The sequence below is a fragment of the Lampetra planeri genome, chromosome 49 (assembly GCF_965212315.1).
Source record: "Lampetra planeri chromosome 49, kcLamPlan1.2.h2, whole genome shotgun sequence".
Classification (NCBI taxonomy): Eukaryota; Metazoa; Chordata; class Hyperoartia; order Petromyzontiformes; family Petromyzontidae; genus Lampetra; species Lampetra planeri.
The window spans coordinates 626,614-645,555 of record NC_136155.1 but is presented as its reverse complement, the minus strand read 5'-3'; the positions used below and the strand labels follow the sequence as shown (position 1 = coordinate 645,555).

The 18,942-nt window shown below is 50.4% G+C and overlaps 1 protein-coding gene across 2 annotated transcripts in view; it reads right to left on the bottom strand.

Moving 5' to 3' along the window:
* FAM163B (family with sequence similarity 163 member B) overlaps window positions 1-18,942 on the bottom strand; it is a 43,340-nt gene that overhangs the window by 2,919 nt on the left and 21,479 nt on the right. For both annotated transcript variants that reach the window (XM_078616025.1, XM_078616026.1), the window contains exon 2: window positions 4,347-4,384. The gene's annotated coding sequence lies outside the window, so the exon portion shown is untranslated. The remainder of the gene's footprint in view (window positions 1-4,346; window positions 4,385-18,942) is intronic.

The following is an 18,942-nucleotide window of genomic DNA, read 5'->3' as shown; positions in this document are numbered from 1 at the left end:
GCAATCAGGTACCCGATACCCGTACCCTACCCGTACCCGGCCGGGTACGGGTACGGGTACCCGTTTGCGACCCTGGTGCGACCGGGTACGGGTAAGGAATCAAAACCCGTTTGCAACCTCTGTTCGCCACTAAGTGGCGGTGACGTCACCACAACGCTTGTGCCAGGCCATGTGCACCTTGAGGCCACGTGAAGTGTCGAACGCCCGCTGGCAGGTCACATGCACACACGCATGCACACATGCATACACACGCGCACACGCACTAACATACTCACACGCTTACATGCACATACACACTCACACGCACTAACACACACACATGCACTCACACGCACTAACACACACACACGCACTAACACACACACATGCACACACACACATGCACACGCATGCACACACACACACGCACACACACACGCACACACACATGCACACACACATGCATACGCACACACGCACACACACGCACACACACGCACACACGTGTGTACGTTTAACTTGCTTTGCGCCGCACGTAGCCAACCACGCTAATCGGAGGTGCGAGCGAAGGACAAGAAACTAAACACTAAACGCAGTCTTAAAGAAATTAGTTTTCAACCTCCATGATGATGTAAGAGTGCATAGCTCCCAGTAGCTTCCTAATACCGGACAGAAGAGCGTTCCAGAAGGCCGCAGGAGCGCACCTCGAAAGTGCGCGGCGCGGTGACCGCCTTTGTTCGGCGGACAGCCTAAAGCCGCCGCTGCGAGAATGGCCGGAGTGAAAGTTACGCGCTGACAAGCCGGGCGATGGCGTGGAGGGAAGAGGCCGCCGCAGCAGGATGATGCTTGCGGGGGCCACGGCGATGACAATCCGAATATTTGATGGGAATGTTTAATCAGAAGAGAATGTCCCTGCAAGCGTGACAAGGGCAGGATACTATCACGTCTGCGCCAACGCGGACGCGGTGTCTCTCGTGTGCACTGCCGACTGTGATCCGCTCCATGGCCAGCCACGATCAGTCCACTGCCGGATGAAAACATCCCCCCTTCCAGCCTTTGCCATACTGAGCGACCTTTCTTCATAGCACATAGAGGTCAGAGAGTGGATACACAAGTTACTAAGACTGCACTTTACACCACGGGGCCTGATGAGAATTCTATTTTTAGAATGCTTTTTGATAACCCAGTTTTTAAGTTGGCGCATGCATTGATACCTATGAGGAGCTATTGAGTAAGAGACAAACCCTTCAATAATCGACGATTTTAATGACCGTGATTCTGTCGATGCAAGCTTCTCGCGAGAGTCGTACAAGAACAACAACTCGTCGTGGAGGGGCCCTCGGCATCGTGTCGGGCACGTGGGCTGACGGAGCAGAGTTAAAGGGCCTTGAGATCGGGAAGATAATTTCTCGTCAAGGAGCATCAACCATCATCACGCCAACTCCCCCCCCCCCCCCCCCCCACGGTGGTCATCCTCGGAACGGCTTTTGGCTGCCCATCGAACAAAAGCGGTGGTCACCGCATTGCGCAATAATCAAATGCGCATCTGCGGCCGTCTGGAACGCTTTTCCAACCGATGTTAGGAAGCCACCGGAGTTGTGCGCTTTTAAATCATCTCGACTGAAAACTATTTTTTTTTAAACTGCTTTTTGTGTTTAGTTTGTTGTACTTCCCCAGAATCTCCGATTAGCAGAGTTGGCTAAGTACGGTGCGAAGGAAGTCCAACGTACATACAGACAGTAACGCGGGAGCAGAGCTGCTGTTAACTGCTGATGATGCGGATTGTATCCAGCAGCGAAACGTCGAACACAAATAGTCAACATTTTGCTTGCTTTTCAACGTTCCTCCTCCTCCAGTTTACTGAAAACCAAATCGATTGGCACATCACCCACGTGGTGACTTTGTTTCATTGGCTCCGTCCGGTGTTGGAGGCTACAGATGAAAATTGGCTCTATACCGACGCTGGGGTTTAGCCCAAAGTAAACGAATTACGAGTCATAACATTGGTCGTGAAAGACTGCGAATCAAATTCAAACTTTAGCCATTTAGAACGCCCTGTCCCAGGGAAGTGTCCAAATCCTCACTCTGCCAGAAAAGTCTGAAACCCAAATTCAAACCCAGAACCTCATCAGCGGCAGACCAGTGCCCTGACCTCCGAGCCAACCGGTCACCCCAATTACAAGCGGGGTTGCTTTGTTACAGAAGTGATATTGAATCAGCATCGAGCCTGTGCACGTGTCACCGTGTGATTAGAAGCCGGCTCACACCGACGATGACGAGCCCAGCACCCACACCACCCTAATAGTGGGAGACAGACCACGTGCTACGTCGCTGTGCTACGCCGCCGTCAGAGTTAAAGGCCACGTGGCCTTTTTAGCTATCAGCTGCTATCATATTCTTAGGTTTTTTCGGTAAAGTCACGTAGGTAAAAAATTAAAATTAATAAAAGTAAAATAAAAATAAAATAAAAATCACGACGTTTCGGAGGCAACACAAGCTTCCATCTTCAGGTGGAACCGTCACAGCACGATTGCTGTATCAAGTGAGATACAGCAATCATGCTGTGACGGTTCCACCTGAAGACGGAAGCTTGTGTTGCCTCCGAAACGTCGTGATTTTTATTTTATTTTACTTTTATTAATTTTAATTTTTTACCTACGTGACTTTACCGAAAAAACCTAAGAATGTGAATCCTTGCAGTCACGAAAGCTTCAAATCTAGAATTAAAGCTGCTATCATATTATTATTATTGTTGTTGTTGTCCTTCCCCCGCACCTCCGATTAGCACGGTTGGCTATGTACGGTGCAAAAGAAGTTCAACGTACTTACAATTCCCGCTCTCAGGTCCAGCTCCATCTACTCTCAGATTGGGGGGCCTGTAGAGCTAAACTAAAACTATGTTTTATTTGACCAGGTAAGGCCCACTGAGCTGTACAGCTCTTTATGTAGAAGCGACCTGGCCACAAGCGATAGCCCAATGAAGTCGCTCATCACGTGGAAATGTATCGCAGCCAAATACCCTAAACGCGTGATGTCGATTCTAAACGTGGATGGGGAACAAATTACCCTGAGAAATATCCACGCGACCACCACGGGGAGAGCACGCAAAGGCATCGTCAGGGTCGGGGTCAAACCCACGACCTCCTGTATACCAGGCGAGGTGGTTAACATCTCGCCACCACGGCTATTGTGTGGGGGGGCCACCATAGCAGTGATTCGCCACTAAGCAGGAGAGTGAACATGGGTGGGGGGGGGTGCAGGGCCCAGCCTAGCAACCCCCCCCCCCCCCGGCAGGCGCCAGGACCCTACCGGCCGTGACACATCGATCCGACACCCAGACATTGACAGACATTGACAGACATTGACAGACATTGACAGACATTGACAGAGACGGTGGAACACAAGGCAGAAAGGGGGCATGGAGAGATGCGTGCTTGGAATTGCATTGAGGGACAGCAGAGAGAGGAAGTGGTGAACTCGGGAAGGAGGGAGCACGCCCCCGAGAGTACGTCTATGACGGACACGGAGCGATTAAATGATCTCGTGTAAGAGAGGTGCATGTGCTGTATCACGGGACCAGGAGACGTGGAATTCATGGGGAGGCAATCATCCAGCAGTGGATCGGTCATGGCCGACGTCGATGATGATGATGATGATAATGGCCTTGCTGTAGTAGAATCCAGCCAGCAAAACGTGTTTCTAATATAGAATGTTTGCAGACCCTTTAGTTATAAACATTGTACGGTGGAGGTTTCTCCAGCTACTTAGGCCAATACATCCCCAGTGCAGAAGCTTCCTTGACGAACAAAAACAATTTGCGTCTTCGTGGAGATCATAAATCACCACTCATGTCCGCCTCTGCACATAACAAGACAACAACATTCCCTGGGCAACCCATGGGTCACGCCCTTCATTCTGGGGATGCGTCACTTCATCAGGGTTGATTCAGTGACACACGCAAAACTGTGGAGCAGTCTCGATACACAATGTCTCATCAGCAGAGTCAGGCTGCCCTCGATCAATGCTGGGGAATTTAATGTTTTACGATTTTATTTCACAAGGACCCGCTTGTCACGATATGGGGTCCCAGTTCAACACAAAAACATAATGGATTGCTCAAATGATCATCAGCATCGTATTACATCGCCTTATAATATTCTACATGTCTCCCACCCATCTCAATATTCTTGCTGTATCGTTTACTGATGCATTTGGTCCAACGTGGCCAGCGCGATCCGCTAACAACATTCAACAGAGGCAGGGGTCATGAGAAACCCATGGGGTATCTACACACGGATCACCCATCATCATTATTCTTGTTTGTCAACGTCGTCAGCTCATGATGGGGATGAATGGACGTCTCTCACCGTTATGCACCAGTCTGATTCAGCAGCATTCGTTGCACCTGCAGCGGAGGAGAGAACACAGGGCAGGCTTTAGTGTCACGCAGACATTACACAACACGTGTCTGTGTGTGTGTGTAGGTGGTGATGGTGCAGTGTGTGTGTGTGTGTGTAGGTATTGATGGTGCAGTGTCTGTGTGTAGGTGTTGATGGTGATGGTGCAGTGTGTGTGTGTAGGTGTTGATGGTGCAGTGTCTGTGTGTAGGTGGTGATGGTGAAGTGTCTGTGTGTGTGTAGGTGGTGATGGTGCAGTGTCTGTGTGTGTGTAGATGTTGATGGTGCAGTGTCTGTGTGTGTGTGTGTAGATGTTGATGGTGCAGTGTCTGTGTGTGTGTGTGTGTAGGTGGTGATGGTGCAGTGTCTGTGTGTGTGTAGGTGGTGATGGTGCAGTGTCTGTGTGTGTGTAGATGTTGATGGTGCAGTGTCTGTGTGTGTGTGTGTAGGTGGTGATGGTGCAGTGTCTGTGTGTGTGTAGGTATTGATGGTGAAGTGTCTGTGTATGTGCGAGGTAGTTAACATCTCCTAGCCACCGCGAGATGTTAGCATGGCGCACACGGGAAAACCCTCATGTGCCACGGTGGAAGCACGACATCCAATAAATAACAGCACCAAAGTGAATGTGGCCGGCTTGTTGTGGGGCCATCGAAACCATCAACCTACTCCACTCGAGCACCCAGTTTCATTGTGGGAAGCTGCCTCAGCAGTGCCGGCTCTAACCTCTGACCTCTGAGCCACCCAGCTACATTGCCGACCGGTAATTTCTAGACAAAATTTCGAAAGCCCTCCTTTCGGCGGTGAATCATCATTTTATTAGAGTTAGGCCATTGTGTGCTGATGTCTCATACTAAGATTCCAAGAAAGAAATACACATCATCATCAGCATGAGCTTCCATGGTCATTCCACTGTTGGATCAGGGCCTGCCGGAGGCGCCATCTCTCACCATCCTGTGATGTAATCGATACACAGGTTCATTTCCGGTGTTAAACATTGTCCCAATGTCATGGCAGTCAAACCAAATCTTAATCTTAGAAAGATATTTGAACCTCAATGAGATGTCACGTATTTAAATATAAGATCTAAATCTATCAGTTAATAGAAAGAATCACATTAAAGATGTCTACTCAAATTAATACAAAAAAAACTCAACACACCCATGGGTAGCCTTAAAATGAAAAAGTAATTAATTGGCGAGTTTCCAAGTCATGGCTCCTCTTCAGAAGGCAGAGGAACGCGAGAGAGGCCGAGAGCTACTGAGAATGCCTCTCCACGTGCTCTAAAGAAGGACCACTGCCCGAAACGTCACCCATTATAGTTTCATTTTAAGGTCACACGGTGTTGTTATTGACGAATGTGTTGAGTTTGTTGTTGTTGATTGTGCACCACTGGCAGACAGCAGCAGCAGCAGCGGCGGCGGCGTCACCAAATAATGTTGGAGACTTGTTTAAAACAAATTGTATTTTCATCATTCCTATTTCCCTCCGACCGATTGTTCCCTCTGTGCCGCTGGAACGAAGTTGAGGGACGCGAGAAAACGCTCCCACTCAGCACCAGCTTCCGCACGGAAACCGCCGCCACACAATTATTGATGACGTCTCATCAATGGCACTGTTCATCCACACTCGTTTAATAAGCTCCGCTCAAGTGCGTTCACTGAAGGGCAATCAAACCCACACGTGTTCATTCTCTGAGCTGGATTACGCCAAATTAATTGAAATCCAAATGGTGCTTGCAATCGGGACGGCCCAGAGGTTCCTGGCTGCCCGGGGAAGAATCCACGCAGGGCCCCCCCAGGACCCCCCAGGACCCCCACCTCCCCCCCTTATTCATGAGCGGCTACCGGCCCATTATGGGGTTCTCTTTTGTGTGAGCCCCGGGGCACAGATTTCCCGTGTGGGCCCCCCGGTTTCCGAGTGGTCCCGTGTGCAGTAATTGGTGACCGATCTGAGGCCAGCAGCGCACTGCACTTAGCATCAGCATCTTTGTTTAAGCTGCAACGCGGGGAATCCGATGAGCTTTGAAGCTCGTTGTCACAGGGGCAAGGGGGTAGCGAGCTCCAACAACAAGCAACGATAAGAGTGCGAAGTAGTGAAAAGCTCGGCAAGTTATTCAACGTAAATAAATACTTATACAAGTCCGATTTATCAAGCTTGGGCAAGGCAGCAAAAACAACAAAACAGTCCCAGACCACAGCAAGATAACGCCACACAGCAGGAGTCCCTCAATACAACGGCACATCAACATTGAACTACCGATAACATGGGTAAGGATCAAAGTTACAAATCACATTTGCATGAGAGAATCGGGTTGCCACCTGAGGTACAAACACAACGAAGACAAATCACAGAGAGGACGTCTCGCGATAACCGAACGAAAGGAGAATTGCATGTAAATGCATTCTCTGGAGTGGTGTCTTGTTACTACTACCACCATAATCATGCAGCAGGACATATCCAGGAGTTGTAACGCTCTCCCCTTCCGAGACGACTGCAAGTTGCAGGGTGGCGGTCTCGGTCACCGCGGAATCTCGGAACGTGCGAACCAGTCAGCATCCAGTTTATTTAGAGAGGCGTAGCGCCGTTGTTTTTAAAAACATTGTTACTCACTGCAGGGAACTGTCGCACTCGACGATAGCTGGCGCCAAACTGCGCCAGACGCCCTCCCGAACGGCCTCGTGGGAGCCTCGGTACCAATAAAGTTACTTTATTTTTTTCTTCCAGAAGAAACAAAAAAACGAAAGAAGGTGAATGTCCTGGGAAGACTTTTACATTTCCCAGGGAAGCAGCTACCTCAAAAAGAGGATGATCCCGAGAAACCCTGGACAGGTAGCAACCCAACTTGAAACCCCCGTTTAGTCGCCGACGGCTGAAACAGTGGCAGCTGTATTTATTATTTGTTGAGCTTCAACGCTTCCAGGAGGGTTTCCCGTGTCGGACAAGACATCGCTGTGTGCGTTGTCCCAGAGGAGCAATTCACGGACAATATTTAGAGCAACTGGGATGTTATGGACAATACCAGTCACGCTGGATGTCTTTCGTGCCTTTGACCGGAAACCGGAGAACCCGGGAGGAACACTGGGGGGGGGGCACGGGGGAGAACATACCAACTCGTACCAACTCCGCACAGCAAGGTACCCAGAGCCACGAGTCGAACCCAGGCCCCCTGTTGGTACGAGGCGCGAACGTTTCCATGCCGCTGCGTTTGTGTCCGCGAGGGCATAACAATCATTCCGGCAGCGGCCAGGCTCAGCTCCCATCAGTGGCCGGCTTGAGAGGCACAAATATTAAACCTGTCACGGATGGCTGCCCGTTCATTTGGAATGGGACACGGGAAGGGACCGAGGGCCACATTTGTTCAAAGCACACACACACACATGTACGCACGCACGGAGATGGTCAGGCTTGTACGTTCGAGCCAATCCGACCCAGTAAACAGTGACAAATGTAGGACATCGATGTTTAACTTTAGACCTGTGTCAATCTGTGGCGGTGGGGAAATGAAAAAAAATACAATGGCTGTGGATTAAAGATGGAGGAAAGATTCCATTCCCTTATTCCCTTCTAGAATGAGACTGATCGGACATGGCCGTGGCTCTCTGGGGGCGCAGGAGAGAGAGAGAGGAGTGGGGGTGGCAGCAGCAGCAGCAGCAGCAGCCCAAGTCTGACTGCGCAGCCAGCACTGATGCAGCAGGCAGGGGGCCCCGAGGCAGGCCAGATATCAAACCGAGAATATATTTATATACAAATTAAAAACAAAAACGCCTCGCGGCTGCAGCTGCTGCCGCTGCACAGGAGGGAGGAAGGGAGGAGGAGGACTGGGAGAAGGAGGAGGAGGACGTTTGTTCGTGTGGAATCAGGCGGCGGAGGATCGTCGCAGACTCTCGTGGCCACGGGCGGGCTGGCGTCCCCAACGCCTTCCTCGACGCGGTCCACCCTCCGCGTGACCCCCGCGTGACCCCCACGTGACCCCCCGCGTGACCCCCCGCGTGACCCCTCACATGACCTCCGCGTGACCCCCCGCGTGACCCCCCGCGTGACCCCCGCGTGACCCCCGTGCCAGGAACAGCGGTGGGGGGAGCGAGGCTCGCGCGCGACCGACCGACGCTTCTCGCAGAGGTCTATCGATTTGTTTTATAATTATCATAATAATGTTACCCCCTTAATGTCATTTAGATATCGACTGAAGCAGCCCTCACCGGGTCGGGGACCGCTCTCAACCGCACCTCCGGATTAGCACGGTGCGAAAGAAGTTCAACATTCGTACGTACTTACCTGTTCGAACAGCACGTGGGAGAAGGTTGGGGATATTTCCTCCATAAACTGAACAATCAAGGACTCCGCCAAGCTACGAATGCGGCGAGGTGCAAACCCATCGGGGCGCACATCGCTGCCGCCCACCCCAGTTCCACGCACGCAGTCGGGTGGAGCGAGCGGATTCCGCTCAGCCACCACCCCAAACGCCGTGGAAATGGCTTACAGAATTAAACCTACAGAATCAGAGTCTTTATTTAGACTGCAGAGAAATGCGATGAGCTATGGAAGCTCTTTTTCAAAGATGTCCGGTATGGGTGGGTCAGCAAGATACAGCTGCCTGCTACTGCGAAATATAAAGAAGCAGAAGGCACCAAGTCTCCGGACTGCAGGTGGATAACTGAATATCCCTTGCAGGCAGCAATGCGCAGGCATGGAGATGCCAGCTTGAAATGCAGAGCATGTTGGGATTTCTGTAATGCTTTTTCTGGTGAAGGCACCTCTTCGTAGAAAGGGGTGAAAGTGCAGCCCTGCCAACTGCCTGCTCGCGTGACCGCTGGCGTAAGTGCCTCCCAACAGAAGGCGCTTCAGAGAGCCCCTCTAGCGGGTACTTGGCCTACTTGTCCAAGATGGCCAGACATGGTTGAGGAGGTGGGAGTGCCCACGACTTGTGCCGTGCCGCACCGCACGCGACCTTCCCGTCACCGAGGTTGCGCCCGTTCATTCCACTGGGTGGAGAGATCCGGAGGATTGTTTAAGAAGTATTTAAGAAAGCTGCACCGTTGTTTCAGCTGCCGAGACCTCCGGGGTCGTAAGGTCAGTGAGCAGCACCACCGTAGCAGTGTGCATCCCGTTGCACTTTCAGGAGGGACCCTGTGATTGGGATTCTTGGCCATTTCCTTTCTTAACCCCCTTTGCCCGTTCTCAGACGTCTGCAGGTGGCAGGGCGGGTGTCCCGTTGGCGATTATCTGAACCGGTCCTGGGCCTGCCCTAGGTCGACTCAGCCTTAAATGAGTACCTGGTGCGGTGTGGAAACATCGCCACTGGGGAGACAAAGGCGGTCGGGCGTGGTGCTGGCCACCCACCCCCTTGTGTACCGTTCCGGCCTTCATAGGTGCTCGCTAACAGCACTTGCCTCTACAGTCTGTTAAGGCTATAAGGGGGATCTTTGTCTTGTCCCATTCGCCGCCGAATCGTGGAACGCGCGTGCGGCTCAGCGTTCATTTTATTTAGAGAGGCGTAGCGCCGCTGTTTTTAAAATACATGGTAACTCACCGAAATAAACTGTAACAACACGACCGCACTCTGTGACAGCTGGTGCCAAAACTGTGCCAGACACCCTCCTCCCGCGCGGCCTTCGACTTTCGATTGCGTTCCGAAGCGGTTCCGTTGCGATGACATAAACGTACGTCATCGCATGAGGGTGTCGGCCATGGTGAGTGTTGACCATACTTCACCACACTGATCAGCACGAATTGGTGAAGGTGGTACCCAGGATTGGTTCAAATATTGCTCGCCATCAATGTTGGCCATGGCCAAGTATCATGGGTGCTGCGGTGGCGAGATGTGAACTACCTTGCCCGGTATGGAGGAGGTCGTGGGTTCGATCCCAACCCTGATGCCTGCTGTATTTTTGAAGTTTTGATATTCTCCCAGTGGTAACTTTGATTTTTCTCCGGGTACTCCGGTTTTTCCCTCCACATTTAGAATCAATGTGCGCTTAGAGTATTTGGCCACGATAAATGTCCACGTGCTAAGCCACTTTGTTGAGTTATCATGTGTGGCCAGGTAGCTCAGTGGGCCTTACTTGGCAAAATAACAAATAGTTTAGTTTACGATGGAACTGATCACCGGCGTTCTTTGTGCAGTGTGCAATCCACTGCAACCGCTGATTTCCAATACATTGAGAACACATCTCATGGGATTCACGTAGATTCACGTAATTGACGATCGTTGAAGCAAAGTCAAAGTGATTTCCTGCCCAATTGAGTATTCACAGCCCGCGAGCCAGCGTTGGAAATTCCACATTTCTATTGCATTAATATTCATAAGGGATGTGCTGTCAATTTTCAGATTAATAAACAAAAATATCAGGCCTGGCTACAGAATATCGGAGGATTCCAAAAAATAAAACTTGTCTCGGATTTATTCCGTAAAAATCGAAGCAACGTGACTGATATGACGTCACTTCACCGGTTTTCCCACCAAAAAATAGCGTCACGTAACATCGAGTGACGTCACTTTTACTGAGCCCAAAGACACACGAACGAATATATAAAACATCAGGTAAATGATACAAACACCGTGAAGTGGTGGCTAGGCACGTGGCCTGTAAGCCAGCAGTGCGGAGGAAGCCGGGGTCGGTGGATCACCGCACAAATGTCGTGAAACTCCCTTCCCGACGGCGTGGAGGCGGATCCGTACCCTGGCTCGCCAGGAGAGGTGGTTCCAGCAAAGTGTGGACTAATCTCCATCTGTTCCATCTGTTCCCTCCGTACGGGATTAAGCGTTGCCCCCTCGCACGCGTGGGTTTTCTCCGGGTGCTTCGGTTATCTCCCGCATGTGTACACTCATTAATTGGCTGAAAAACGTCTTCACAGGCAGGTAACCACAGAGCCTTGGCAAGTGTTGGTAGCGCCCGCTCAGCGCCAGGCTGTTGCCTTCCAGCTGCCTCCGCTGTGGTTCCTCGGTGATCGTGAGATGCGGTTTACTTGAAAAACGACGACGCTATAGACCACGGAACGTTGTATTGTGCAGCGAAATTCCGATCCGTGATTTTCCCCCGATATATAAATGCCCAAAACTAAACCCTCGTGCACGGGAACACTAATTCAGATTTTGCATTGCCACAAGTGGGAAAAAGGAAACACGCGAATTCATACACAGTAGAATAACGTATTCAATTCATTTGCATAAATTACCATAATTAGTGTGTTCCATTAATGCATCAATGCTATATTTAAATACCAAGCACATTAATTATAAAAAAATGTGGAAATGTGCTAAATAATTAATCATTTCCAATCTACAGACATCCACGTCAGATGATTTATTATTCTTCTTCTTCTGCTTCCTGACAGCATCACCGCACAATTGTCTCAGTCCGAGTCACATTTATCCGGCTGCATAAAGGGAGGACAAATCTATTATCAAATTATCAAATTATCAAATCTATAATCAAATCATCAAATACGTTACCGGCACAGCCTTCAAAATGCCTCGACACGCGCCAATTGTCACAAATCTCACTCGCACCGTTCAAACGCCACTATTTCTGTATGCCACGCGCTGCATCAGGCGCCAGCCGTTTGATGCACACGGTTTTTAAAGCTTGCCCTGTGTGTGTCTGTGCGTAACAACGATGGCGACGATGGTGATGACGATGCTTTCTGTTTGCCATTTCATTGGGGAGCAGCACTTAAACCTCAATTCCCGCTCATGTAATTTACAGCTCTGAGCCAGTGGGGGGGGGGAGAGGGGATTCCACATTCCTATGACGGGGGTGAGTCTATCCATATGCCAACCAACCGGTTGTTTTTGTCTTGATTTCTGTTCGCTTCATTGCTGCACTGGCGCCGTGGTGGCGATGAGATGCTGACTCCCTCGCCTGGTGTGCAGGAGGTTGTGGGTTCGATCTCGACCGTGACGCCTGCTGCTGTATATTTGAAGTTTGCGTGTCTCTCTGTGGTCGTGTGGATTTTTCCCCGGGTCCTCCGGTTTTTTCCTCCACATTTATAAACACGCGTTGAAGAGTGTTTGGCTGCTATACATTTCCACGTGTTAAACCATTTAGTTGAGCAATCATTTGTGGCCCGTTCGCTTCCGAAAAAGAGCGATACAGCACAATGGGCATCATCTGGTCAAATAAAAATAGCTTGCGGTTTAGAGCTGTTTCGGACCGATCCGATTAGAGCAGAAGTGACATTTCTCACGTGACCTCACGGCCGCTCTTTTCCCACCAACGGTGGCGTCACGTGGCATCGGGTCACATCGCTATCGTGAGCATGAAGACATTCTTCATTCGCGCAGAATGTAAATGACCAAAACAATCATCAACATCTGCCCTTAAAAATCCAGAGTAACTTTCTTTTGTTTTACCCGAAACCCATCCCTGTTGCGGCGCCCCAACCACTGCACCACCGCTTAGCAAGTGCAAATGTTTCTCGTTCCAGGCACCTCGACAGTGACCAGAGCCTGACATCATACAGTGCGAACTCTGGTGACCATCTTGATGTACTGCCTTCCATCAGTTTAATAATAAGTGATCACGTTTATATGGAGCTGCTTGAATGCCTCCGCACTACAAAGAACCTTGCATCACTCTCCATCTCAAGCAATCGAAGGGCACTCCGAGTGGCAGCAGCTCGGACTGTGTGGCACGGGCCTGAAAGTGGACATTCGTCTGCCAGTGAGCGGTAATGGTTGCTGCTGTGTGCACTCTCATCGGAGTAATTAGCTTGAATCCAGGTTCAAAAGGTCGCTCGCCCAATGCGAGTATTTCATGGTCTGTTACCGGTCCGGCGTGCCGATGAGGGCCTGAACGATGCTGCATCTTCTGGGAATTCCAACCCGAGCTGTGTAGAACCTCAACACGTGGTGAGCTCATTCCAGGCCAAGTTGACCTTGGGGAGGTCCCTTAACCACGGGCAGAAGAGGAATTGTGATAGTGCCGAGCCCCCGAGAACATAATTCAACTTGGGTCTCTGCAATGGAAGCAAATAATGATTCCAGGGCAGAGACCAGAGAGACCACATGCGTACAGTAGAGGCCATTGGACTTATGCACTGAAGATACCCCGAGGGCTTTTGCAAAAATGGTCTTAAAATACAATTAGAGATAGAATCAAGATAAATCTTCAGCCGAAAGGTTCAAGCACTGTGTAAGATAATGAAGCACTCGGGTGGATGGATGACTCAGGGAGTTCATAACGGCCATGTCAGAGACACTAAAAACTAAACTTAACTATTTTCTATTTTACCAGGTAAGGCCCACCGAGCTGTATAGCTCATTTTCTGAAGTGGCCTGGCTACCAATGATAGGTCTACGAAGTGGCTTATCACGTGCAAATGTATAGCAACCAAATACTCTAAAAGGTATGTTTATAAATATGGAGGGAAAAACCGGAGGACCCGGAGAAAAATCCACGCGACCACAGAGAGAGAGAGAGAGACACGCAAACTTAAAATATACAGCAGGAGTCCTGTATACCACGAGCCATGCCGAGTTAACATCTCACCACCGTGGTGCCCAAACTAAACCAGCGGCCCAGCGCCTCCGAGAGCCTGGGGCTTGAACCTGTCCTCAATGATGAGCTGCCCTGGTGTAATGGGCAGCTCGCTGGACTCGCAATTCTGAGGTCACCGGTCCGATGCCAGCTCGTGCGGTGGCAGTTCACAAAACGGTGCCAGTTGATTACCCCCCCACCCCCCACCCCCCACATCCGCCACCTCTGCCCACCCAGCAGTGAAAATGGGTTCACCACAGATGGGCGATTGCCAGCTCGTATGTGGTGGGTGTCAAGCGTGGGCTTGCCAAACTCCTCAAACACGTCTGGTTAGCGTGGACGAGTAGGCCAAATACCCTCTTCGAGCTCCCTCTATTTGGAGGCCCCTCCGCCAGCAGTGGCTTGAGCGAATACTTGCTGGGCTGCACCATTTACCTTTTAACTGGAGAATTAGTTCAAATGCACCACTCACGCGGCGACGTAGACCACCGCGCTGGTCGCCTCTGGTGTTGTTCTCTGGTCTGGCACTGGTGGTGAGACTGGGCCACGAAGAAGGCTGCTGTCTCTAGTGTAGGGCAATCCGTTTCAAAGACAGTGCGTATATTATATCAGAGCATGTTTGTTTGCATGTTCACTACAAGTGCGTGTGGTTAATGCAGACTCCATGCCTTGCAAAATGTTTCTATTTGGTGTTTGAACATCTGAACACGCCTCCTGTTTTATTGCCAGAAAGGGTACACATACACCATTCTTATTGTTTCATCATTTTGATCCTGGCAAACGAGGTCCCAGCGATACCGCTGTGCTGCTTGTACGTCTGCACGTGACGAACTTGGCACTGGAAACAATGACCGGCTCCCGATTTTCGGATTCTGAAACATGGCTAAGTGAACTTGGGCTGCCACTCAAAATAAACAAGCCACGTTCGCGTGGCCCTGAGCCTCGTCTCCAGTGACAGTGCATGATAATAATAATAATATCAACAACCGTGAGTATAATACATTGTTTGCTTAATTGGCTCAGGGCCAGCTGTGACACACGCAGAGCAACACAACAACAACAACGGATGTATGATAGGGCGTTTCCACGCAGTCGCATCGCGCAGAGGAAATCAATCACCGATCTGTGCGTGCACAGCTACAGGGAATCCCTGCCGGCAGGTCTGTACGAAACCTCCTTCGAGGACACAAACCAAGTCACGAGTGGTGGGGTCCCACTCAATTGAGTGTGCAGAGGAGCTAAGCTCCCTTCCACAACTCAAAGCCAGTTCTTTAAATCACCACGTTGCTACGGGGGAGGTTTGTATCTCGGGGGAGAAATACACCGCCGTTGTTGACGTCCCACAATGCGCCACTCGGAGAAATCGTGAACCGAGTTGATTGCCGACCGAGAGTTGAACCCGCGACCTTTCTAGTTGCGAGTCGTGCGCTATGGCCTCCACCGACAAAATGGCAGACGCATTTGGTGGAAAATACAAAAAGTAAAATACAATACTGGAATCTCAGGGCAGGCAAGTAAAGTGCGGCCAGCATCAGCTGGAGATGGAGCGTGGTTGAAGAGGGGGTTTCTGGCTCACAAAGACACCCTTTTCCACTGGCACACCTGAGCCGAGCCAGCATAGGGCCCTCATGGTACGCGTGGTTTTTCCACTGGCTATTTGCCATTCTGAGCAAAAACCTGAACCCCTACAAGACATCTGAATATGGCTCGGAGCTAAGCAGGGCCGGTGAGGGGGGGGGGCGGAAGCAGGGCTAATAACCCATTCATGGCGCCTAACGACAGCCAGTACACTGCCAGGGTACAACGTCTCCGTCGCATCTCAACGGTCTCAAGTAATATCCGCGTTTGACATCAGCACCACGGCTCGGCTTCTGCAGTGGAAAAACAACCTGGAGCCTCCCGAGCCCTTGCCGGGCTTCTTCTTCTTCCGCACGGCCGATGTAGACACAAGGCACCGACTACAATTTCACGTTTAGGTGGCTCAAGCCGGCTAACAGCATCAGGAACAGCAGAGTGCATCGCCGTGATGTCTCCTTCATATTTGTGGATCGGTGTGTCGCATCGTTACGGTCTGTTCTGGATGACCGCAATCGCACACTACTCGAGAGTTTTACATTTTCAATTTGTGCATCATCAGCTGTCCGCATCCACTGCTGCCGTGGTTTGTCCAGTGGATGCGGTTTAGGGTGGACCGCGGCTCGACGCCATTACGTCCCCGCCGCAGTGCAGCCCATCGCTTATTGAGCCACGGAACGTCGCTCCACTTGAGAGCACACTTTGTTCATGGCCAGCTGAACCGTGGTCTCAAACGCCCTCGGTCTCGGCGGTGCCGACTCGCCGTCGCCTTGACCGATGCCGACAATTCTGTGCGTGAGAATCATAACCCTTGGCGGGCTGCAAAAACGGGACGTCGATCAATACGTCAATACAAAAACGGGACGTTAAAATGCGGCTGGACAACTTAACGCAGCGTTTGTTTAAGGCCGTATTTCAATGAAGGTTATTTATTTTTTACATCTGTCCTCCCAATTAATTATTGGCAGTTTGTCATGAGCAGAAGATGTCTCTATTCAGGACTCGTGTGAACGGTGGACTACCGCGTGTGGAGTGAACAGCCCTGGAAGATGCCATCACAGAATGTATGTTTCAAATCCCTTGAGACGTCTTATCCACACCAGGGCACACGAGGGATGAGTTTTGTGTGTCAAAAGTTTTTCGGAAAGTTTAGAATCTTTTCGAATCATTCGCTTTGTCATGTACACTTGTGTGTCCTTGGGGCACGCAAAGGGTGGCGTCACTTGAATGATTCGCAGTGGAAGTGACGTCATATGAGTGATGTCACTTGCCTTTTTAGAATCCGAAACACAAAAAAATATCCGGATCATACAAAATGTCCTATTCGGGTCTCATGTGATTTTCAGACGTTTAGGATTCATCTGAAATTCTGGAGCACATCCCCAGGACACACCAATTATATGCCCTGCGATGATTGTTCATTGTATGGTAAATAAACCCTACATATTCAATTCCCAGAGGTGGAATATACCAAATTAATATAAATGTTTAATGTAATGTATTGTTTTTGTCGATGCAGTCTTTGCTAACCGGGCTGAGACCACAACTTGCTAGATTTGAGAAACAGTTTAATTCCAGGCGGCTAAAACTTGGACGTGAACCCAGAAAACTCAGCAGCTCTGCCGACTCGGCATTCTCTCATCGCTTTGTTTCTTTCTTGCTGCGATTTCTATTTCCTGCATTGCAGAACTTTGTTTGACTTGTTTTGCTTTTATCAGTTTGGTGACCTCGACTCGTCCCGGCTTCTCGAGTGCTCACCTGGTTCAACAAAAATCAACTTGACTTGAGCCACCCAACCACCTCCATTTGTGCGCATTAGAAATCAGTTACTCTGCTTGAAGCGCCGCGTCAATCATTCCAGTCTCTGAGCCCATGGACTCTCCATTTTAATCAGTACGCACTTGGTATAATCATAATAATACGTGGTTCAGAAACACCGTGGTCGTGAACAACGTATACAGAGCAGAAAGTGAGAAGTGCACAAAGAAGCGCGGACAGATGCAAGATTCGAATTATATCTAGAGATGGGAACACGTGGATTAGACGGCACAAGCAGGCTAATGACATAATTCAAGCGGCTAAAAAGGGCGGCGGGCTTGGGCAGGACACGTCGCGGCCAGGAGGGGCGACGGACCACGGTCGAGAATAGAAACGGAGCGGCAGCGAAGGGACGGGGCGTGTACGCGCGTTACATCCACCGAGGAGGTGGAGCGGTGAAATAATTTTGTTTGCAGGCGCTGGGTGGATTGTAGGATTTTAGGATCATGAGAGGTGGCGGTGGGGTTGGGGAAGCCTTCATCCAGCAGTGGATTCACCCACGGCCCGACGATGATGACGATGGCTCTCCGAGGCAATTGTGAGGATTGATTCTGTACCTTTCTCTTTAACCATCTTGATTGTAATGTCCCTCATTTAGCCGACAATTCCAGTCGCTCCCTTAGCCGAGATAATTTGCACAAATATCTACGACCCGCAGTCAACCCACTGCCGGAGGAGGGCACTCCTCCTCCCCTACGCCGAGCGCGCCGTGAGGGCTACATGACCATACTTCACCACTCTGGTCAGCAGGAGTTGGCGAAGGGGGGCGCGAATAGATGTTGGAGCAGCCTATAGCACCTGTTAATCCACAGCAGCCACCTATCCCAGGCTCAAACCTGCTGAGCTGCCAACATCTGACAAAGGTCATGGGTCATAGGCGTGCGTTTATCAAATGAACCGAAATAGTCTGAATGCTCATTAGATAACGCTTTAGCCCGGCTACCCGTGTGGAAGCGTGCACGTTTGACTAATGTGCAACAACGGCCGATTGGTCGCTTCAACTGCAAGTATCAAGTTCGACGTGGAATTCTCGACAGCTATGTGCGTGCGTGAGCGCGACTGTGCACGCGTGGCAACAAGCAACGGCGAATGTCCGATTGCTCAGAAAAATACCGCGGATCTCTGCGCACACGCAAGAGATTACAAGTCGCTTTGCATGAACTCCAAGGTCAGGCGGATTTTTTTTTCTTCCCGTAAAAGCGTCGTCGCTTTCGACGTTGCGGAATAAAATGATGTGGACGCAAATTTACAAAAGGAAAAAACTGAAATGCTGGCAAATCATCGGTGCTGACGTTGCAGACAAAAGATTCCTCACGCACGCAATGTGCAAAATGCAAGGCTGCGCTTCGAAGATACGTTTTACTCAAAGTGAAAAGCCATCCTTCCTTCCTGCAAGTCGGCGCACCAACCATCCCGCACGGCCACCGCACCTCTGATGAGTACAGTTGGCTATGTACGGCGCGAAAGAATTTCAACGGACGTACATGAACACATACGCACGTATCAGCAGCCTAAGCACTGCTACCTAGATGCCCTGGATGTTGTGATGCGTGCTCGTGACTCTGGCTACGACAGTCGCAAAAAAAACGATGAAAAAACGATGAGGTGGCCTCATGCCCCCAGAGGTCGGGGCGGTGAGCCAGCACCACTGCTGAGGTTGCTGAGATCAAATCTGGGTCTTGGCTGCCGTGGTT